Below are 20,792 nucleotides of genomic sequence, written 5' to 3'. Positions count from 1 at the left end.
TTTTTTTTGTTTTCTTTGTCTGATAATTAACCATAGATTATAATTTAGACTCTCGCCTTTTGATTATTTTTTTCTGGACACTGGCCGAATGACCTATATAACTTCAAGCCATTTAAGAGGAAAGAAGAGCTATGTCAAATCTCTGGGTGCCCATGTTTCGAGCCATAAATATAAAAAAGAAGAAAAATATTACTTTGATTCTGTGGTTAGGGTTCTTTTAAAGCCTAAAATACGAAAAAGAAGAAGAATGCCGGTGGCGCCAATGTGGAAAAAGTGAGAAAATTATGAACTAAAGTGTTTTCAGAGTTGCCAAGATATTAGAGAAAGCTTCAAACCAACTTCAAACTAATCTAAATCAATATTTTTTGTAAGTCCAAGATCAATCGAACCGTTACAAAATCATAATAAATCTAATAAATACCTATATAATACAAACTTTGTTTCGGTAGAATAAATAATATATTTTCTTTAAGAGACATCATTATTTATTATTTATTAAACAAAAAATGACCATTCTGTTTTACGTGTTCAATCTGACAACGTTGACGTGCGACATTTTCAGTTAACAGAAATTCCAAAATTCGTTGTAGTTCTTAAAATTTTACTGATTTTTTGATAGAAAAAGTTATTTTTCTGTGCACTATTTGAGTTTATTCTGTTCCTTAAGGCCATTTTAATCTTCTGAAAATGTAAGTACCCATTATTTTGTCTAGTTTCTATAGACTTTTTCACTTAGAATATTGCAAACACATCGTCATTAAAAGCTTATATAGTTTTCCAATTTTCATAATTTTCGTTTTCAGAGTTGAGTATATGGAAATATAGATACGTTTCTTGAACTGTGATGCCTCTATTGTACAATAAAAGTAAAGTTATTTAGAATGTTATTGCTTCATATTTCCAAATATTGAAGTATTTTTTCCGCCATTTTTTTTTGGTTGAAATATTTTAGTTAACAAATTTGCATTGTTTTAATAGGTATAATGCTTTAATTTTTAATTTTCCTTTTTAGGAGTGTTATTACAATGATAATACAGTTCCAGCACCTAAAGAACACCTAAGAGAAGAGACTTTTGATCACCCTTTATATGTATAATTCTGTTTGGCCATTATTCTGGTTCACAAGATTGGATAATTTCTATTATCTGATTAAAAGTAAGTTTATTTTATTATTGAAAAACAATTTTAATAAATTTATTAAATGTTTATTAACAAACTAACCATATTTTTTAAGATACCTATATTTAATCTTAATATGACACAAAAGGAAATGTAATATTATTTATTTATTTTTTATAGATTTTATACAATTCAATACAGTTACAGGGCAGTGCATTTATCCTTTTTGTGAATATTACGAACGATGCATCAGGACTTATAAGTATAAAATATTATTTCTTTTGTGTGAATATATATTTTACTGGTTTTTAATATTCATCGGTAGATTTCATCATTTTTAAGGGAAAAAATTCCAGTAAGTCTCTGAGTTATATTTTTATGGTTCCTTAATTATTATCACATAGAAATTCAGACCAACCCTATTTCTGGGACAACCCTGTTTCTGGGTATTTTTTTTAAAGGTCTGAAACAACTCACACTCTATTTGTCATATGTAAAATACAAATATACAAATACTTTATTGCCGACAAAATGATCTTCCCGATCACAAAGCAACGTCACAGAACAGAGTATATTATCCCATTACAGAGTATATTATCTTAGAACATTAAAACATAGTAATAAATACACAAATATAACAATAATAAAAATTCAACAATATTCAGACAAAGGACATAATTAAAATTTCTTAGCTTCCAAGATTTTCGTAGAATATATCATACTTCCATATGAATTCAAAATGTTATCACAATGTTAAATAACGTTGGACATTAATAGGTATAATTACTTTGTTTTTTTTTTTTTATATGTATTTTAGTATTGTATTGGATCATTGTAGAAATATCTGAACAATTATAAATCGCACAGCACACAAATCTATTGTTGCATAGAAACAATAGGTAATTTTTTAAATTATATTATGATCAAAAATACACGTGGCTACGCTATTTTGCATTTAAATAGAATAAGTAGAAATAAGTAGAATAAATATATATCTAAATAATAAAAATATATGAAATGAACAAAATTCTTACAGCTTTAGTGTATATTAATAAATAATATTTTCTTGCCTTTAGCTGTGTATTTTTTCTAATTTCGAAAAATCGAAAGTAGAGAAAAAATTAAAAAAATAAAAAGTAAAAAGAAAATTGTTTTGCCTGTCGTAAAGGGGGGAACCAAGCTCCACTCCCACAACCGGTTTCTAGGCCTACCCTTCATCAGGTGGGCTGACCAGGGGCTGGTTCTCACCGATACGGCAAGCAAAACTTCTTCTATATCAACAGACGATGTCGTAAAGTGTCGGTGAGATATTAATGCATCTCCCGTCAAAAGATGGTAAAGAGCGTTTTTCGGCCCGCTCAAATATAGCAAGAAATGAACAAAATTCTTACAGCTTTAGTGTATATTAATAAATAATATTTTCTTGCCTTTAGCTGTGTATTTTTTCTAATTTCGAAAAATCGAAAGTAGAGAAAAAATTAAAAAAATAAAAAGTAAAAAGAAAATTGTTTTGCTTGTCGTAAAGGGGGGAACCAAGCTCCACTCCCACAACCGGTTTCTGGGCCTACCCTTCATCAGGTGGGCTGTCCAGGGGCTGGTTCTCACCGATACGGCAAGCAAAACTTCTTCTATATCAACAGACGATGTCATAAAGTGTCGGTGAGATATTAGTGCATCTTCTTACAGCTTTAGTGTATATTAATAAATAATATTTTCTTGCCTTTAGCTGTGTATTTTTTCTAATTTCGAAAAATCGAAAGTAGAGAAAAATTAAAAAAATAAAAAGTAAAAAAGAAAATTGTTTTGCTTGTCGTAAAGGGGGGAACCAAGCTCCACTCCCACAACCGGTTTCTGGGCCTACCCTTCATCAGGTGGGCTGTCCAGGGGCTGGTTCTCACCGATACGGCAAGCAAAACTTCTTCTATATCAATAGACGATGTCGGTGAGATATTAGTGCATCTCCCGTCAAAAGATGGTAAAGAGCGTTTTTCGGCCCGCTCAAATATATGAAATGAACAAAATTCTTACAGCTTTAGTGTATATTAATAAATAATATTTTCTTGCCCTTAGCTGTGTATTTTTTCTAATTTCGAAAATTCGAAAGTAGAGAAAAAATTTAAAAAAATAAAAAGTAAAAAGAAAATTGTTTTGCTTGTGAGCGAGCCGAGCGGGCCGAAAAACGCTCTTTACCATCTTTTGACGGGAGATGCACTAATATCTCACCGACACTTTACGACATCGTCTGTTGATATAGAAGAAGTTTTGCTGCCGTATCGGTGAGAACCAGCCCCTGAACAACACCTGATGAAGGGTAAAACCAGAAACCGGCTAACAGGTGTCAGCTTGGTTCCCCCTTTACAAGTAAACAAAACTGGTTTACTTTTACAATTTTTTCCTACTTTCGATTTTTCGATGAAAAAAAAACTACAGCTAAAACTGAAAAAATATTATTTATTAATAATAAAAATATATATCTAAACTATTTACTTAGATATTAAAAATATGTAGTGAAGATCTAATTGGCAGACCTACATTTTATAGAGCCGATGAACCATAGTGAACTTTAGAAATAAAACTATTAATAATTTCACTATTGAAGTGTAGATAATCTCCATTGACGGACATAGGGAGACCCCATTAACCTTCTTGTAATTTTAATCATTTTTTATGGCCTTATTATCAGCCATGCTGATGGTTCTTTATTCTATAAAAATATCGACGATGTCTGAATAAAATGGCCAATTAATTTCTATTCATTAATCTCTCAAAACCTCTTTCAAGTTTATTTTCTGTACAGGGTGGGTCAAATTCGACGCTTTTAAATGGAAACACCCTTTTCTATAGGAGATAGACGAAAACTAGTATCGGTGTCTGGAGCTCAATTTTCATCAAAAACATGATGGTGAAAACCGCACATCAATATCTGTTACCGTTTCGGAGTTACGGGGTGTTTTTCAAAAATGTGCATTTTTAACAAATCGCTGTCACTTTTTTGTTATGGAAAATTTTGTATTTCTATGAAAACATTTCCAAAGCACCTTTTTACGTAGAATTTAATGGTTTAAGTATAATTTTTTTAAAATTAATAATTTAAGAGTTATGAACAGAAAAATCCATTTTTTATTTGGGACACCCTCTATATTTTTAATTAACTGAAAAGAATTTAAAATTACCTTTCCAAAAATATGGCACACTTGATATTTTGTTATAATCCCCTTCGAAATACAGAATTTTGAAAAATTCGCCACTTTTAACTAGTAGGCTTTGGACCCCTTATTGATGATATGCCCTTAATGGAACTCGAAAACATATTTTTCCACAAGACGACGCATCGCCTCAGAACGCTGAAGTTATCAGCGTTTTTTTGAAGCCAATTTCAAGAATAATTGAATAGCTAACCAAGATCCCAGCCGTTGGCCGTCGAGGCCGCCTGACCTAGTGCCCATGGATCTAATCCTATGGATATATTTGCGGAAGAATAAAGGTTCCTTATTCTTTCGTATAATCTAGACAAGAATTAGAAATACTTAGCAGTTATGAGAGTGTATCTTTCACCCCCACTGAGTTAATGAATTCCGCGAGAAATGTTCAAAAACAGCCCCGTCTGTCCATAGCAGAAGACGGTCGATATGTCGAACACCTGTAGCAAAATCTCATGTCTTGGTTTGCTATTTATTTTTATTGTTATTAGATATAGTTTAAATGTGTTGATGTTGGTTAATTGATGCTCACAGCTAGATTTTTTTTTGCATTACAGCCGGTGCCGTTCAAAGCCTACTTATTTAAAGCGGGCGAATTTTTATATACTCTATATTTCGAAGAGGAATCGAGCAAAATATCAAGTGTGTTATATTTTTGGAAAGGTAATTTTAAGTTATTTTCAATAAATTAAAAATATACAGAGTGCCCCATATAAAAAATCTAATTTTCTGTTGATAATTCTTAAATTATTAATTTTAAAAAATTATACTTAAACTATTAAATTCTACGTAAAAGGTGCTTTGGAAATGTTTTCATAAAAATACAAAATTTTCCATAGCAAAAAAGTTACAACGATTTGTTAAAAATGTATATTTTTGAAAAACACCCCGTAACTTCGAAACGGTAACAGATATCGATATGCGGTTTTCACCATCATGTTTTTGGCAAAAATTGAGCTCCAGACACCGATATTAGTTTTTGTCTATCTCCTATAGAAAAGGGTGTTTCCATTTAAAAGCGTCGAATTTGACCCACCCTGTACAGAGGTTTTAGAGATACCTACTTTTCTAAGAAAAAAACTTTACATGAATGTTTATTCTAAACATTTTAACTTTTGAAATATAGAGTAGTAAAATTTAAAAAAAAAATTCGTGGTAACTCTGATATTATAGATATATCCTTATGAATCATGTCTTCTATATTTACAAACAATTTTATTTTTTTAAAGTCATAAAAGTGTTAGTTTTTGCGATGTAATTGACAATATAAAAAAAATCATTTTAACGCCTAATAAGAAAGGCGAAAATGTATTATTAAACTGACAGAAAGTGTTAAATTCAACGACCGTAACCATAATTTCTTGATAATATATTTATTTACAAGGTATTATTTTTAAATCTTTCTATATTATTTGGTAATCTGTGAACGTTTGAAAAAAATTGGCGCCTGGAGGCACGTAGAGCTGCCCATACAAAAACTGCGACTTTGACTGATTTTGATGTTATTACAAATTTTATAGCAAATAGTATTCCTAATCTTAAAGTCAAAACCGCGTTTCGCTAGCTACTGTAATTTTGGAGTTACGATTTTTTAAAATTTTTAACCCCCTCCCATACCCCCTTACCAACATCCCACCCCCCACCAAAAACTAATGGCCAGATTCTCGGGTGCCACAGTATTTTTGTGCCAAATTTGGTTAAAATCGGTTTAGCGGTTTTTGAGTTATCGTATTACAGACGGACAGACAGACAGACACCATGAAAATAAACACACCGGAAAAGTCTAGGGATATTACAATTTTACCCAGCCATCGTCAGGAATTTTATTATTTGCATTTCTGATATAATAAAATTAAAATAAACAAATAGTTTACAGGACATATTGGAAATAAAAATGCTAAATTTACTGAATTTTTCAAATTTACCTTGATTTTTATTGAACTCAAAAAAATACACACATTTTTTTTATTCTAAACTGTGAATTAAAAAAAAAGATAAAAACCATTTTTACTTAATAAAGGGTATGGCCTCCTCTACTGTTCATTACAGCCCTACATCGTCTCTCCATGCTCCTGATCAGGTTGTCGATCTCTTCTTGAGGTACAGCCTGCCACACTGCATTCACGGCCCGAACCAGATCCCTACGAGTTTCACGAGGCATACCCATTCTCAAAATTCTTCTTTGGCCGCGTTCCATACGTGCTCGATGGGGTTGAGGTCAGGAGATTGTGCCGGCCAGGGTAAGATGTTTAATTGATGAGCATTGATAAACTCACTTACCACTCTGGCTGTATGAGGCCGTGCATTGTCATGCATGAGAATGAAGTTTCTCCCAAAATCATTGCCATATGGTAACACGATAGGCTAAAGAATTAAATCACGATATGTCCTATTAGAAACCTTTCAAGAAAAACGAGATCGGTTTTTCGGCCTAACTGGACTCCTCCCCAGACCATAACTGTTCCACCTTGATAAGGGTGCACTTCCTGAACATGATCCAACCGAATAAGATTTCCCGGTTCTCTCCATAGCCTAAGCCTTCTCGAATCCCGAGGAATTCCAAAGCGTGACTCATCCGTGAAGAGAACATTGGCCCATTGTTCATTCGACCACTGAACATAATCTTGAGCCCACAAATATCGTACCTCTCGATTTCCTCTCGTTAAGGGTTGAGCTCTCCAAGTGCGTCTGCTTCTTAAGTTGACCTCTCTTAATCTATTGCGAACAGTGTCAGGACTCACGGTTACATTATGTGTTTCCTGGAGAATTAAACTAAGCTCTGGTGCTGTTAGAGTCGGTCGGCGTCGAGCATTTAATTGTAAAAAATGATCTTGCTGAGGGGTAGTAATGCGATGTCGCTCTGTGTGCCTTTCAGCAACATCACCACTTTCACCGTAGCGTGCACTTAATCGCGATATTACACTTTGCGTTGTATTTAATGCTCTAGCTACGTCGATTTGGCGCATTCCAGCTTCGAGCATACCCATGGCCCTTAGCATTTCGTCTCTGTTAAGATGTCTACGCTCCATAATGTCGTTTAATACTAAACAGAGTTATTTGAATGAATTCTGACCAGTTATCATAAAAACATAGCCAGTACAGGTTAAATTCGAACAATTGATGCTAGGTGCTTTTTATACATCTGACAAAAAATGCACAAACACTTCTGCAAATATCCTAAATTTAGAAATAACTAGTGTGACAACTTCGTTTCAATCGAAGTAGAAAGAATCGGCCTACAAATATGTGTTTGTTTATTCAAAACATTTATTTTTAACTTTAATAAAATGATATCCCTAGATTTTTCCGGTGTGTGTATTTTGTATTTAGGTCATTTATGACCCAAATAACTCATTTTGAGTGAAATAAAAAAAAACTTTTTTTTGCCGATCTTAATAGCCTACCATACCTGTTGGTATGGTCGGCTAAAAAATAGCATGTTCTATTGGGATTAAAAATGACTTTTTGTGTCTTGTCTGTAACATACAGCCTCGCCACAAAGAGTGTCATTTTTACTCCTAATAAAACAATATACTATTTTTTTAGAAAATTTTACTATTCTGTATCTGAAAAGTTAAGATGTTTTGGACATATGAAGATTTTTTTCTTAGAATAGATCCAAGAATCACCTCGTATATATTAGCACGTTTCTAGGTTTGACTATACTTGCGTGAACTGTTTTTGAATTATTTTGGTTAAATGTTATCAGTGCTTTGAAAATTTCTTTCAATAAAATTCTACAAATGTTTTCAGTGTATTTACAGGGTTTTCAAAGATAGTAGTAAATACTATCTATAACTATTAACTTATATACCATACGTATTTATTTTAACAACCGGTAATAATTCTCAGTGTGTGAAAGTTGTAAAAGGTCAAGCGGCCGTCCTGTACCATTTAAAATAGCAAATTTATTACTGGCTGTCGTCTAGTGTCCACGCTGTTTTTGCGTGATTCTGAAACGAGATATTACTATTCGTATCCGCTACGAAATAAATTTATGTAACTTCAACGTTTACAGAATATTTCAGATTAGATAGTTCGCGTCTACCAAATAATCCGAAATAATCACCAATGATTGACTACAATATTGGACAAATATTTCACGACTAATCAAATACAGAGTAAACTTCTTTAGTCTAAGGAGCAAACCTGTGTTCATAGACAAAGAAATTAAAAAGCAGTCCTCCTATTCTTGGTCTAAAAGCAAACAATCTGGCTAGAAAAGGAACGAACACTCCACTAACTGGACCAGAACCGTTCTGCTTCCTAAGTGGAAACCAATTTAGCGGAACTCAAGAACCTGGAAGACTCTAACCGTAACCTGGAATGAGAATCATCCAACGGTCTAAGACACTCGAAGAAATTTCTCAGAACTTACGACCGAGAAAAATCAAAGATTTTCCTTGATTTAAGTAGGAACAATCTTCGGATTGTCACGGGGTCTTTGACTCTCTCCTTAAGGCAGGCGGCCACTGCGAGCGAAACTAAACTAAGCCAAGCGAAGATAAGATTTGTAAAAATCAGCTCCCATACTTTTAAATGCATCAGCGGCCACTTTAGCGAAACTAAACGAAAATATATGAACGAAGATTCAAATCGTAGTTTAGTTTCGCTCGTTTTAGTTCGTGACAGGTTCCAGCGAATTTTTCGCAGGGATTAAAGCCGGAGTCTCATGCATCCGAAATCCGATGACACGACGATCCGACGGTGCTCCTATTGGTCGAAATATTTTGACACCAATTTTTATCCGACAATTTTAACTAATCGTCCGATGTCGTATAAAGTTAAATTTTGTTTAACTTTTGTACGATATCGTGTGTTTTTTAACCTCACTTTTTTTGAAAACATTTGTTTTTAAAAACAAGTTTAGTGGGAAGTGGGCAATTTGGGGATATTTGGCGAGGAAGTTATTTTTATAAGTGTTTCTCCAATAAAACATGACATGAATCTCTATTCAGTGCAGCAGAAAAATGTCAAAAGTGTCAAATTTCGGAACGAACTTTCGGATGTATGTGACAGGCCTTTTTTATTTCACAGGATAACTTCAAATTTCGGATGTCGTACCAGTGAGTGGTTGCCTGAGACAGTGTTGCCAGAACTACTTATTAATCTGTAGATTTACGGATTTTGGGTACAGAGTACATTAATAATACGGATTTTCTAACATTAAACAATTTAATATAATATTATATGTTTAAACAAAGAACGACGTCAGAGTTGGCTTGGAAATGAAGATCGCTGTTATTTCATATGTAAAATATTATGGTAAATGTTTATAATCGTCATTTTCAAGCCAACCAAACGACTTTTTTCGATCATACAATATTTTCAGTACTTATAAAAGAATTTTTATTTTTGTTGTTTATTCTATGTTTAACACGAGTAAATTTTCAATACATAAACGCGGATTTTTCATCCAAAGATATCTTTGTCAAGCGTATTACAGATAGTAATTAAGTTGAAGAGTATATATATATCTGGAACAAATGATTAAACTGAAAAAAGAAAATCAAACAACTGAAATAAAGAGACGAGTAAGACTGGCCTGGGTAGCATTTGGAAAATTAAGTTACACATTAAAGAACAAAATATCCACAGAACCTGAAAATCAAAGTATATAATCATTGTGTACTCCCTGTACTTACTTACGGATCCCAGGCCTGGACACTAACAAAATCAAACATGGATAAGGTAACAAAAGCTCAGAGATCCATGGAAAAACAAATGCTACATGTAAGGCTGGCAGATAGAAAAAGGAAAGAATGGATCAGAGGTAAAACAAAACTAATAAGGGATGTTAGAAGTGAAGTAGCAAAATTGAATTGGAAGTTTGCCGGTCACAATGTCAGACAGAAGGATGATCGATGGAACAATCAATGATACGATGATCGCATCATAAAGTGGAGGCTCTGGGAGAATAGAAGAAGTAGAGGAAGACCTCAGATGCGATGGGTGGACGATCTGAGGAAACATGCGGGCACGAGATGGATGAGCACGGCGAGAGAGAGAGAAGAGTGGAAGATATTGGGGAAGGCCTATGTCCAACGATGGACCGAAGAAGGCTGAATAGATAGATAGATTACAGATATTACAGATTTTAATATGGCAACACTGTCGCTTTCAGATCCACACCGTCTTCAATATACCTTCGCTAGCCGATATCAGCTTTTTCTGATCTCTTGTCTTCCAACCTTCCGGGCAAGAGTCTTCCGACCTAAGATAACTAAATCATCGGCAAAGGCTAAGCATTGGTGCCTTTTTGTATACAGAAGGCCCTCTCTGTTGATTCCCGCATATTTAAAAAAAAACATTACAGAAGTTAAATGAAAGACACTGACTCAGAAATCAGTCTATCTACACGTGCCTTTATTAGAAACAATTTATAGACAAATCATTGTAAAATATGTGGCTTTTGTTAAAGACACAATGGGTTTCTTGGTATACGTGACACCGATGTATCCTTGGCCACAGTCTAGTCGGATATTAATAAAAAAATCTTGTTCGGTTATTAACTTTACTTTTTTTCATTTATTTTGTTGATTAACCGTATTGAAATTTTAATTTAGTATTTAAATCTACTCTGATACGTGTATTTTCGACCGTAGTCAAATATAGGGAATAACTATTAAGTTCATATCTTTTTCTTACCGTATGATCGAAAAAAAAACGGCGTCAAAGACGGCTGGGAAATGATAATCGATGACAATAAGACGGCATTTGTTAAAGATTTTTTTAAAAGAATATTTTTTCTCGAAAAAAAACTAAACTACATTATTTAAAAATAATATTTACTCATTATAATAATAAAGTACAACCTTCTTAATGGCAACTGGCAGTAAGCGCCATAAAAAAATCAAGAAGGGTACGGTCCTAGTAAATGACGTCTAGGGCTTGACCTCGCCAAAATTATCAGCGATTGTCATTCCCAGTCGTGTTTGACGCCGTTTTTTGAACCGTTAAAACGTACCAATAACAAAATATTTACAGCGATTTTCTAGATCAAATTGGTTAAAAAATTATGTAAATGTATATAAGTACCAAAAGCATGCAATGAAAAATAACCTAATATATCAATAGAATTATTATTGGTTTATGTTAGATTATTAGATCTTTTTATTTACGATGTCTAAAATCTCTTTAAAAATAATTGTTAGTGGTTTTAAATCAAAAACCAGAAATAACTACACTAATACCTACTCGAAACTGTATCATCAAAAATATATTTATTAAAGTATGTTAGTAAATATAGATAGAAATAATTAAAAATAATTTCTTATCTAAATATCATTATTTCGGTTTTTATATCCGTTACAAAGTTATATTAGGATTTTGTATCAAAAACATGTACCTTTAATCAAAGATTAATTAACTATATTGACGTAAACTAATCAGTTATCTTTGATAATTAATTTTAAATGAAAACCAGCCACTGTATCTATATAGTCCAGTCCAGATTAATTATAATCGTCATACTAAAAAGAAATATATTAAGTCACAATATTAAAATAAATGGACCCGCCCATACCGAAGGTTCCGTATTTATTCTTTCCTTAAAGGTTGATTCTCACTATACCTTCCGTATCAGCTACCTTTCCGTTTTCCCTTCCGTTTACATAAAATATTATATCATGTAAATGAATAGGACTATGCACACTATCCGTTCCGTTTCCCTTCCGTTCCATATTCTTTCTTTTCATACATTTTTTTGACGGACGGACTGAAGCGTAAAGTTACATTCAGGCTGAGAGCGTCGCGTCGCATTTGCGTCGCGTCCGCCCCATTGAACTCGAACCCCGACGCTCAGCGGACGCTAGCGCAACGGCAAACGCGACGCTGTCTGCCTGAACGGTCTAATTTAAGTTAAGTGAATTGATTCCATTTTCGACACGCGGACGCGACGCAAACGCGACGCGACGCTTCTCAGCCTGAATGTACCTTAACGGAAACAGAGTTGTCAAGTTCTTTACATTTGTCCAGCTCTGTTAACATTTTGCTGGTATTTATTTATTCTTTCCTTAAAATTTGATTCTCACTTTATACCTTCCGTTTCCATTGCATATCCATTCCATACCCGTTCCGTATTTCTTTATTGTATTGACGCTATACGTAACCTTCCGTTCCGTATCAGTTCCATACTTTTTATTGTACAATTTATATCATTACGAAAGTTTTATTTTAAAAATTTGTATCTTTTGAAAAAGGTATAATAGATTTAATTAAAAGGTAACAAATAAATAAACATCAGCAAAATGTTAACAGAGCTGGTAGAAATGTAAGAACTTGACAACGCTGTTTCCGATACGCTTCAGTCCGTCCGCCAAAAAAAATGTATTGAAGGAAAGGATATGGAACGGAAGGGAAACGGAACGGATAGTGTTCATTGTCCTATTCATTTACATGATATAATATTTTATGTAAACCGAAGGTAGCTGATACGGAAGGTATAGTGAGAATCAACCTTAAAGGTTCCGTTTTTTTTTGAGGTGCGGAATCCTAAAAAACATGATTTGTATTGTATTGTAATGTTATAATCGATAAAACCGCAGGAAAAACTTCTAATGTATAAATTGGATTGAAGAATCTCACTGAGAAAACGGTTTTTGCAGATTAATCATGGTATTTTTTACTTGAAGCAAATTACTACTTTTTAATAGCGCTCGTTCCATTGAACTTGGGCATTGAACTTGTAATAAACCCAACATAGGAACACGTTTTATTTCTCAAATCATTCTTTTTATTGCATATATTCTTAATGTTAAGATTAACGATAATTGTTAGGAAAGTATGCTTTTATCAAAACCATTAGTTGCACGAGCACCATATTACGTACAATAATTATGTTACTGCTTATATCTTTATTAGTCTTGCGTAAGATGGATTTATGTCGAAACATTTTTCTAAGAAAATATTTGTTTTCTTACAAAACACAATTTAGTCAAACGAATTGATGAAGTCGAATAGTTGATTGAAAATGCTGTACCTCAAACTGCCAAAATTTTGGCAATATAATTGACAGACACAAAAAATAATGTAAAGAATAACAAAAAAACATTATAAGGTACATTCCTGTGTCATACTTGATCTCAGGTAATTCTCAATTATTTTGAGTTTAGAAAAACTTCTCTCTCCGGTTGCCACTGAAACAGGCAGCGTTAATAAGATTCTTATGGAGATGTAAATATTTGGAACGTTTCCAATCAGATCGTGAATTTTTAAATATTTTAGTGTTTGTTTTGGACAACTGAAGTTTTCGACATTATCTGGTGGTATTAGAGCAATTAGAGCTAATATCTCGTTCCGAAGCTCTAGGCCATTAATATTATATGTTTGTCTCCGTCCGTTAAATAGAGATGAAGATCCATACAATGCTTTGTTATTTCCTCTTGTTGATATTCCTAAGAACTGTGAAGTCGTATAAAAACGAAAAATAGTCCGAGTGAGCTTTTAACTATTCAAACCTTTCCTGGAGAGCCTCATGGATTGTATCCAGGACAACAAAAAAAAATCGATTTTAAACTTTTCCTGTGGATCCAAAAATTGGCTCATCCACTGATTCATACAAAAACTGTCTAGTTTTTTTTCTGGGGCAAACTCTAAAGTCATTAGTAAAAACTGCTTCAATTTCCAGCTCTTCTGCCAGCTCTGCAGCATCCACTAATATTTCTCTAAAATGGTCGTCGTCAGTCCTTATTTTGACAAAATAGTCGTCGATAGCTTTTAGAGCTTTTCTGGACTCAATGATGTCGAGTTTCTCATTCTGAAGCAGTTTACTAGTTGCATTTATACTGTAGGAAATTTCGTACCGAAAATGACCATTTTTCCAAAATGTAGTACTGACGTACCGCATCAAGATGTACCGAAACTGCCGCCTGGAGCAACCGCTCCTCTGCTCCACCCCTCAGGACGGCCCTGCCAGTCATGACCTATGCATGCGAAACCTGGACACTTAAAACGGACATCATAAGGAAACTGCAGGTCACACAACGCTCAATGGAACGAAATATGCTGGGAATAACCAGGAAAGACCATAAAAGAATAGAGTGGATACGACAAAAGACCCAGGTAATAGATGTCATCCACAGAATCAAATCCCTCAAGTGGCAATGGGCAGGACACCTGGCGAGGAGGACAGACAACACATGGACCACAAAAATTACAGCATGGAACCCACGAGGAATAAAGAGACCTAGAGGAAGAACAAACTTGAGATGGGACCATGATATTAGGAAGTTAGCTAGGATAACTTAAGCCCGCGTAGCCAACAATAGACAACAATGGGCCCAACTACAAAGAGAGTATCTAAATATGTGAAAGAGGCTACACAATAATTGGAAATGGTTGAATAAGCTGAAAATGATGAAAATAATGATATATTTTAAAAAGAAAACTATATTAAAATTAATTACAAAGGTTGTATGTAGAATCTTTTATACAATTTATTACACAAAAGCAAGTTATATGTATAAATAAGTGTTATTTCATTGTAATTAAATACTGAATGCCTATTTTACATTATGTCACATATAAAAGCGAACTGCACGGTTCGAAGCAGACTTTTCACTCTCTGTACTTTGTCGAGAACGTTTGTAACAATAAAATCGTTTTTTAAAAACAACTCTGTTAATTCAGAATAAGAAGACTAAGGAAGGAGCATAATGCTATCCATGTATTCATGCATGGTGGGCGGAAAAGCCACCCAGTTAGCTTCTATTAAAAGATCAGCCTGTAGCCAGGATTTATGACGTCACGCTAGGCCCAACTATAAAGAGATTAATAAATATGTGTAAATACATGGAAAACAATAATTGGAAATCAGTTGAATAAGTTGAAAATGATTTTAAAAATGATATAGTTTAAAAAGAAATATACATAATATACAGTTAATAACTACAATCATTTATACCTATTTATACAAAATAATATATCTTTCTGTTTTAATAAACTATGAACCATACAAATGCAGCAAATGTTTTACAATGTAAAAATAATGTATAGAATAAATAAGACCTAATGGAAGAAAAACTTAAATATATTTTTTAAATTTTGGGGTTTGAAAATCAATCTAATTTAACAAAAAACATTTAATATCTACTAATGGTGATGTACAGATTATTTGCATATGTGAAAAAATTTATATGTATATTTTGCAAGTATCAATGTTCGAAAAATTATATTTACAAATAATACAATATTATCTAAAAAAGGCGTCATGATGGCTATGAAATGATTTTTAGATTCGGGAAAAAAACTTTGATTAAGTTTTCATTTGGGTTTTCATTATTTTTATTTGGTTTAAAAAAAAACGTTTCCGGCTAACTATAGCCTTCACAGTGTTGTGTCATATGAGAAAAATAGTGTCGAATATAATCCAAAAAAACTACATATACAATATAATTACACACCTCATAATGTTTAATGCAATTAATAAACTAATATAAACTTATCAAAATCTGACCACATATTTTATAAAAATTATTATTCTTAACACTAAAAATTATCTACATTGACTATGGAGACCTAGCAGTAAAACATTATGTGCGTGGGACCATGATATTATTATATGCAATTTTTGGATTATATTCAACACTATTTTTTTCATATGACACAACTACTGATGGAGTCTAAATATTGAAAAACCTGTTTTTTTTAAACCAAATAAAATAATTGAATAAGCTGAAAATGAAATAATCAATCATATATTTTAAAAAACTATATTCCAAGAAAATCACAAAATTTAGAAATATTTAGAATCATTTAGGTTCAATATCAAATTTTCCAAGATTCTAATATCTTATCTAGTTTATTATTTTATTGTACAGTTATTTGGAATGTCATCGATGTTCATTTCCAAGCCAACTAGACGCCGATTTTTTTCGATGATACGGTATAATTCTTACGTAAAATGTAAAAAAACAAAGAAATATGAGTTTTCTTAGTATTTTAGAAACACCTTTATTCTTAAAACTTAATTTTGTATTATGCAAATATAGGAAATTTTATTGTTATTTTATTCATATTGTATTCAACCATCACTTAAATATTTAATATTAATTTGGTATTATAAATAATCAATACTATTCATTAACAATTACTGAACAAATATATGTTATGCTTAAAATGATGATTATATATGATCAAACAAAAAACAAAACTATATTAAACTGTACAAAGTCTTGTCTTTAGAATCATTTTAAACATTTGAACTCAAAATAATAATCTTTTTCATGATCTCTAATACACATATTCTTTACACATGGACTACAAAATACATGGAACCCACGTGTTTAAATCTATCGAAGCTGAACCACAACACTTGAGATGGGATTCCACAATATGGGAAGTTAAATAAACATAACTTGAGCCAGTTTTCATTAATAGACATCAATGGGCCCAACTACAGATTTTCTAAATTTATTAAAGATATTTTCAATAATAATTGGAAATGGTTTAATAAGCTGAACCCACTTTTCTTGCTCTTCCGGACACTTTAGGGCTGCCTAGTATAATAACTATCCTTAGTAACTATCCTTTCCACCAGGAACACAACAAAGATGAGGCATAGCACCAAAAACACACCCACCACTTAAGCTTTATTGATGAATTGTTAGAGTCTTAAAAACACACACAAAATCATGATATATTTTAAAATGTATGGGCACTATTAGGGTTAAATTAATTACACAACGTTGTATGTTTTAATCATTTCTATTTTTTACACAAAACCATATGACCATATATCTGTTTTAGTAGTTTGTTGTCACTTCAACACCAAAATTATTAGTTTTTGCACCCACAATAATAAATAATACCAAGAATCAAGAGTTAAAACCAAAAATCAACCGACAAAATATGAAACGGAATCTAACCCAATATCTAAGTATGTAACAGCTGATGAAGTAAACAATGCCCAACGCCCGTAGTGATCTTTTAATAGAAGGCACTGAGCCACCATAAAAGCTCTCTAGGGTGGGGATCCTTGACAGTTCTGTTTGACGATTCATTTGACACATTTGAATTTGATTTGAAATTTTGTGGATTTGTCAGTCTTTACACAGCTTATTTTATGTTATTTATTATTTATTCTACTACTGATAGTTGTATAAAGGTAGTAAATCTAGATGGAAATTGTGGCAGAACTTAAATTAACAGTGACACTATCGCGATTTATCCAAAAAGACTCTAAAATAGTTGGTTGTGTAGCGTGCGGTAGATCTCGGCAAAAATTGAGTGAAATAATGGAACAACTTTTCGCTAGTAAGTGACTATATATACATACGTGAAGTAAACCGATCATTTATGAAATTCACTTAAATTAACTAAATTATATATTTTTTCTTGCATTTTAGCTTTTATTTATTACTTGTCAAAGATTAGATGTCAAAGAATTTAGATACGTTAATTTGACTTGCCTGCTTCAGTAGCGTATCGGATGTTTGTGTTAATAAATACTTATTATAACTTATCTATTTTTATTAGAATTATATATTTTTATAACAATTTTAATAACTACCAACATTTATTCACAACGTAAAATAAAACAACAAATTATTGAGTCTACCCCACGTCTACCCTACCTCATAGTTTTACTTTTTTAAAATAAAATTAGAACGACACTGATAAACCGGAATTTAAGTCGGCCATATTTGAGGCCCATCGCGGTGTACCTAAGATTTTTGATATGCTCCTTCCTTAGTCTTCTTATTCAAAGATTCGATCAAATCAACCAGTATAAACTGGATACCTACTCAAATCCACGTTCAGACATTTTGGTAGCAGCGAGTAAACAATGGTTTGACAGGCACAGACACTTGATTTTACGCAGTAATAGGTACAATTTATTTTGAAATTTGTGGGAAAATAAATTACTGAAACTTGAAACTTAGATAATGTACCCAAAGCTGCAACAAGTCAGTCTTAAAAAGACTTAAGTCTTAAGTCATTTCTACAATCAAAATGATTTAAGTCTTTGACTTAAGTTATTTTATTTCAAGTCAAGTCATTTTATATCGTTTTTGTGACTTAATTATATGTTTTTGACTTAAATCATGATGATCTCTAAAGCAAGTTTGTTTGGTAAAATTAATATAATTACCCTCAAGTCAAGACAACCAGAATTCAATTTAAGTACCTGTTTTAAATGTTAATATTAATTTTCTTGTATTACCAATTAGGGATTTTCTTACTAAGATACAGATGAGACTAAAGCCACTTAAATCAATATAACGTCGTTATTTTAGTCGTTTTTATGACTTAAGTATATATTTTTGACTTAAATCATGATGATCTACAAGTTAAGTCAGTAAAATGACTTAAATCAATATAATTACCCTCAAGTCAAGACAACCAGAATTAAATTTAACCTTTTTTTAAATGTTAATAGTAATTTTCTTGTATTACCAATTAGGCTATTTTCTTATTATTATCGATTTATTAATTTATTGTAGATACAGATAAGACTAAAACCACACGGTTAATTTTCAGAACAACTACAAACACAAAAATATGTTTTTTTTTTATAAAATTTAACCGATTTTGTAGTGATTTTGTACCTACTTTATATGTATCCATTACAGCTAGATGTCATCGAATACAGTCTATTAAAAATGTGGTGATGTGTTTTGATCACTATGTAATAGTCGATGGCATAAGACAGGGGTGGATGGGGAAGTGGAAACCGGCGCGGGAAAAACAGGCAACCGGCCCAAATCCACAAAAACAAAATGACCATAACGAAGAAACATATTTTATTTATTAATAATTAAGTAAGGGTGTTAAGCTCTTTTGCCTCCGGTTTTTAAAAAAGAAATAAATTGTCTTTTTGGTCAAAATTTTCGCAACCAATATTGGGTCGGCCATCTGAATTTTTACTACAAAATGGCTCATTTTTACAGAGTTCTACTGCTTTAGTTCCATTATCGATAACGGTAATTTGATCAATAGGTTACGATTTTGAGTCACGATTTTGAGAAACTTTAAAACTTCCTGATTCATTCAGTTCAGCTGACTCAATCCTCTGTGAAATACATTACTTTTAGCTTTTCGGGTATATACTTTCTTACACATTGTAGAAAGAAATTCTCTCTTTTTTGCTACAGCAGCAGCCTCCTAGTGTGCACGTGTTTTTAACTGAATGAACCGCGGTCGCCATTAAACCTGCAGCATTTTTAGGTTATTATATAGTTCTTATCACGAAACTTTTCCTCTATACTTTTCTACATTTGGCATCTTGTATGATAATGCCATGACTCAAACGAAAAAAAACTAGGCAATACCTAGGGAGTGGATATAAATGTGTTCTGATGTAATGCTATGTTACAGCCCATAATAAGAATATTTGGATTTTCGAGACATTAATAATTTATTATCTAATCTAGTTTAAACCTTATTTAACTCTTTTCTGCTGTCTCATTAATTTTTAGCAACATTTTAAACAACAATTTAGACTTGGCTTTTAGTTCTCAGACTTGGCTTTTAGTCCGTCCCCAATTCAAGCCAAGCATAGATATGTTTTCTCCGTCAACCGCAGAGTTCGCGTCAAATTCGTCTACCTTCTTACAAAGGGGAGCTCGAAAAATATTGGACCGAGGCCCCCAGTTGTCAATCTAGGCTACCGTATTCTTAGTATACATTTAGATCGAGACTATTTAAATTTACCTAATGCTATTCATTCTTTTTGTTTTGCTGACAGTCAGTCATATTTATTAGTTATTAATAAAAGAATAGTGGGTAAACTATATAGGGTGAGTCTTAAATAAGTGCAAATATTTTCAAGGGTGGTATATTTCGACCCCAGGTCTATGAGGTTTTTTGCAAAAAAATATGTTAAAAATCGAGCATTTTCTTTTAAATTTTCCTGTATATCTTAGAACATTTTTTAGAACTTCCTGTTCACCGCAAATTTTCTCCCACGGTATAGTTTCTTAATCTCTGATATTACGGCACTAAAAGAGATGCAAATACCGAAAAATTGAGGTGGCTTAAATTTTTTTAAAAATAAATCATTTTTTTTTAATTTCCAAACTTTAATAACTCGATTGGACTTATTTGAAACTCGATAAAGAGAATATATTATGTTTATTTTATTGAGATCTGCAAGCCCTGAAAATATATGCACTTATAGACTCACCTTGTATAATAAAAATTTTCAAAGCGAACAAACAACAGATGATTATTAAAATTATAAGTGTCCCCAGTTAACCATTTAATTTTTGCTAATCCAATCTTTTTTGGGCTCTGTTCGGGACCGGCCCATCTTTCCACCGGTCCACCGGGAATTTTCCCGTTTTCCCATATGGCCCATCCACCCCTGGCATAAGATAAGACGTGGAGGATTTTAAGATACTCTTCAAAAATGACTTAAAATCAAATGACTTAAGTCATTAAAATGATTTAAATAAAAAAAAAGACTTAAGTTTTCTGTGAGCTCTCAGCCCTGAGTGTGCCTTGCTTGTTAAAAAATAATAGTTACGAATG

The 20,792-nt window shown here is 32.5% G+C and overlaps 1 long non-coding RNA gene across 1 annotated transcript; it reads left to right on the top strand.

Moving 5' to 3' along the window:
* The first annotated feature begins 549 nt into the window (after positions 1-549).
* LOC115888825 lies at positions 550-1,387 on the top strand. The gene is made up of 3 exons (XR_004051321.1): positions 550-689; positions 1,013-1,155; positions 1,300-1,387. It is a non-coding gene; the product is annotated as an uncharacterized LOC115888825 (long non-coding RNA).
* The last annotated feature ends 19,405 nt before the right edge of the window (positions 1,388-20,792 follow it).

This window comes from Sitophilus oryzae, unplaced genomic scaffold (genome assembly GCF_002938485.1).
Source record: "Sitophilus oryzae breed Bouriz unplaced genomic scaffold, Soryzae_2.0 scaffold_808_pilon_pilon, whole genome shotgun sequence".
Classification (NCBI taxonomy): Eukaryota; Metazoa; Arthropoda; class Insecta; order Coleoptera; family Curculionidae; genus Sitophilus; species Sitophilus oryzae.
Note: the sequence above shows the minus strand (reverse complement) of the source record. Positions and strands in the feature narration are given on the sequence as shown.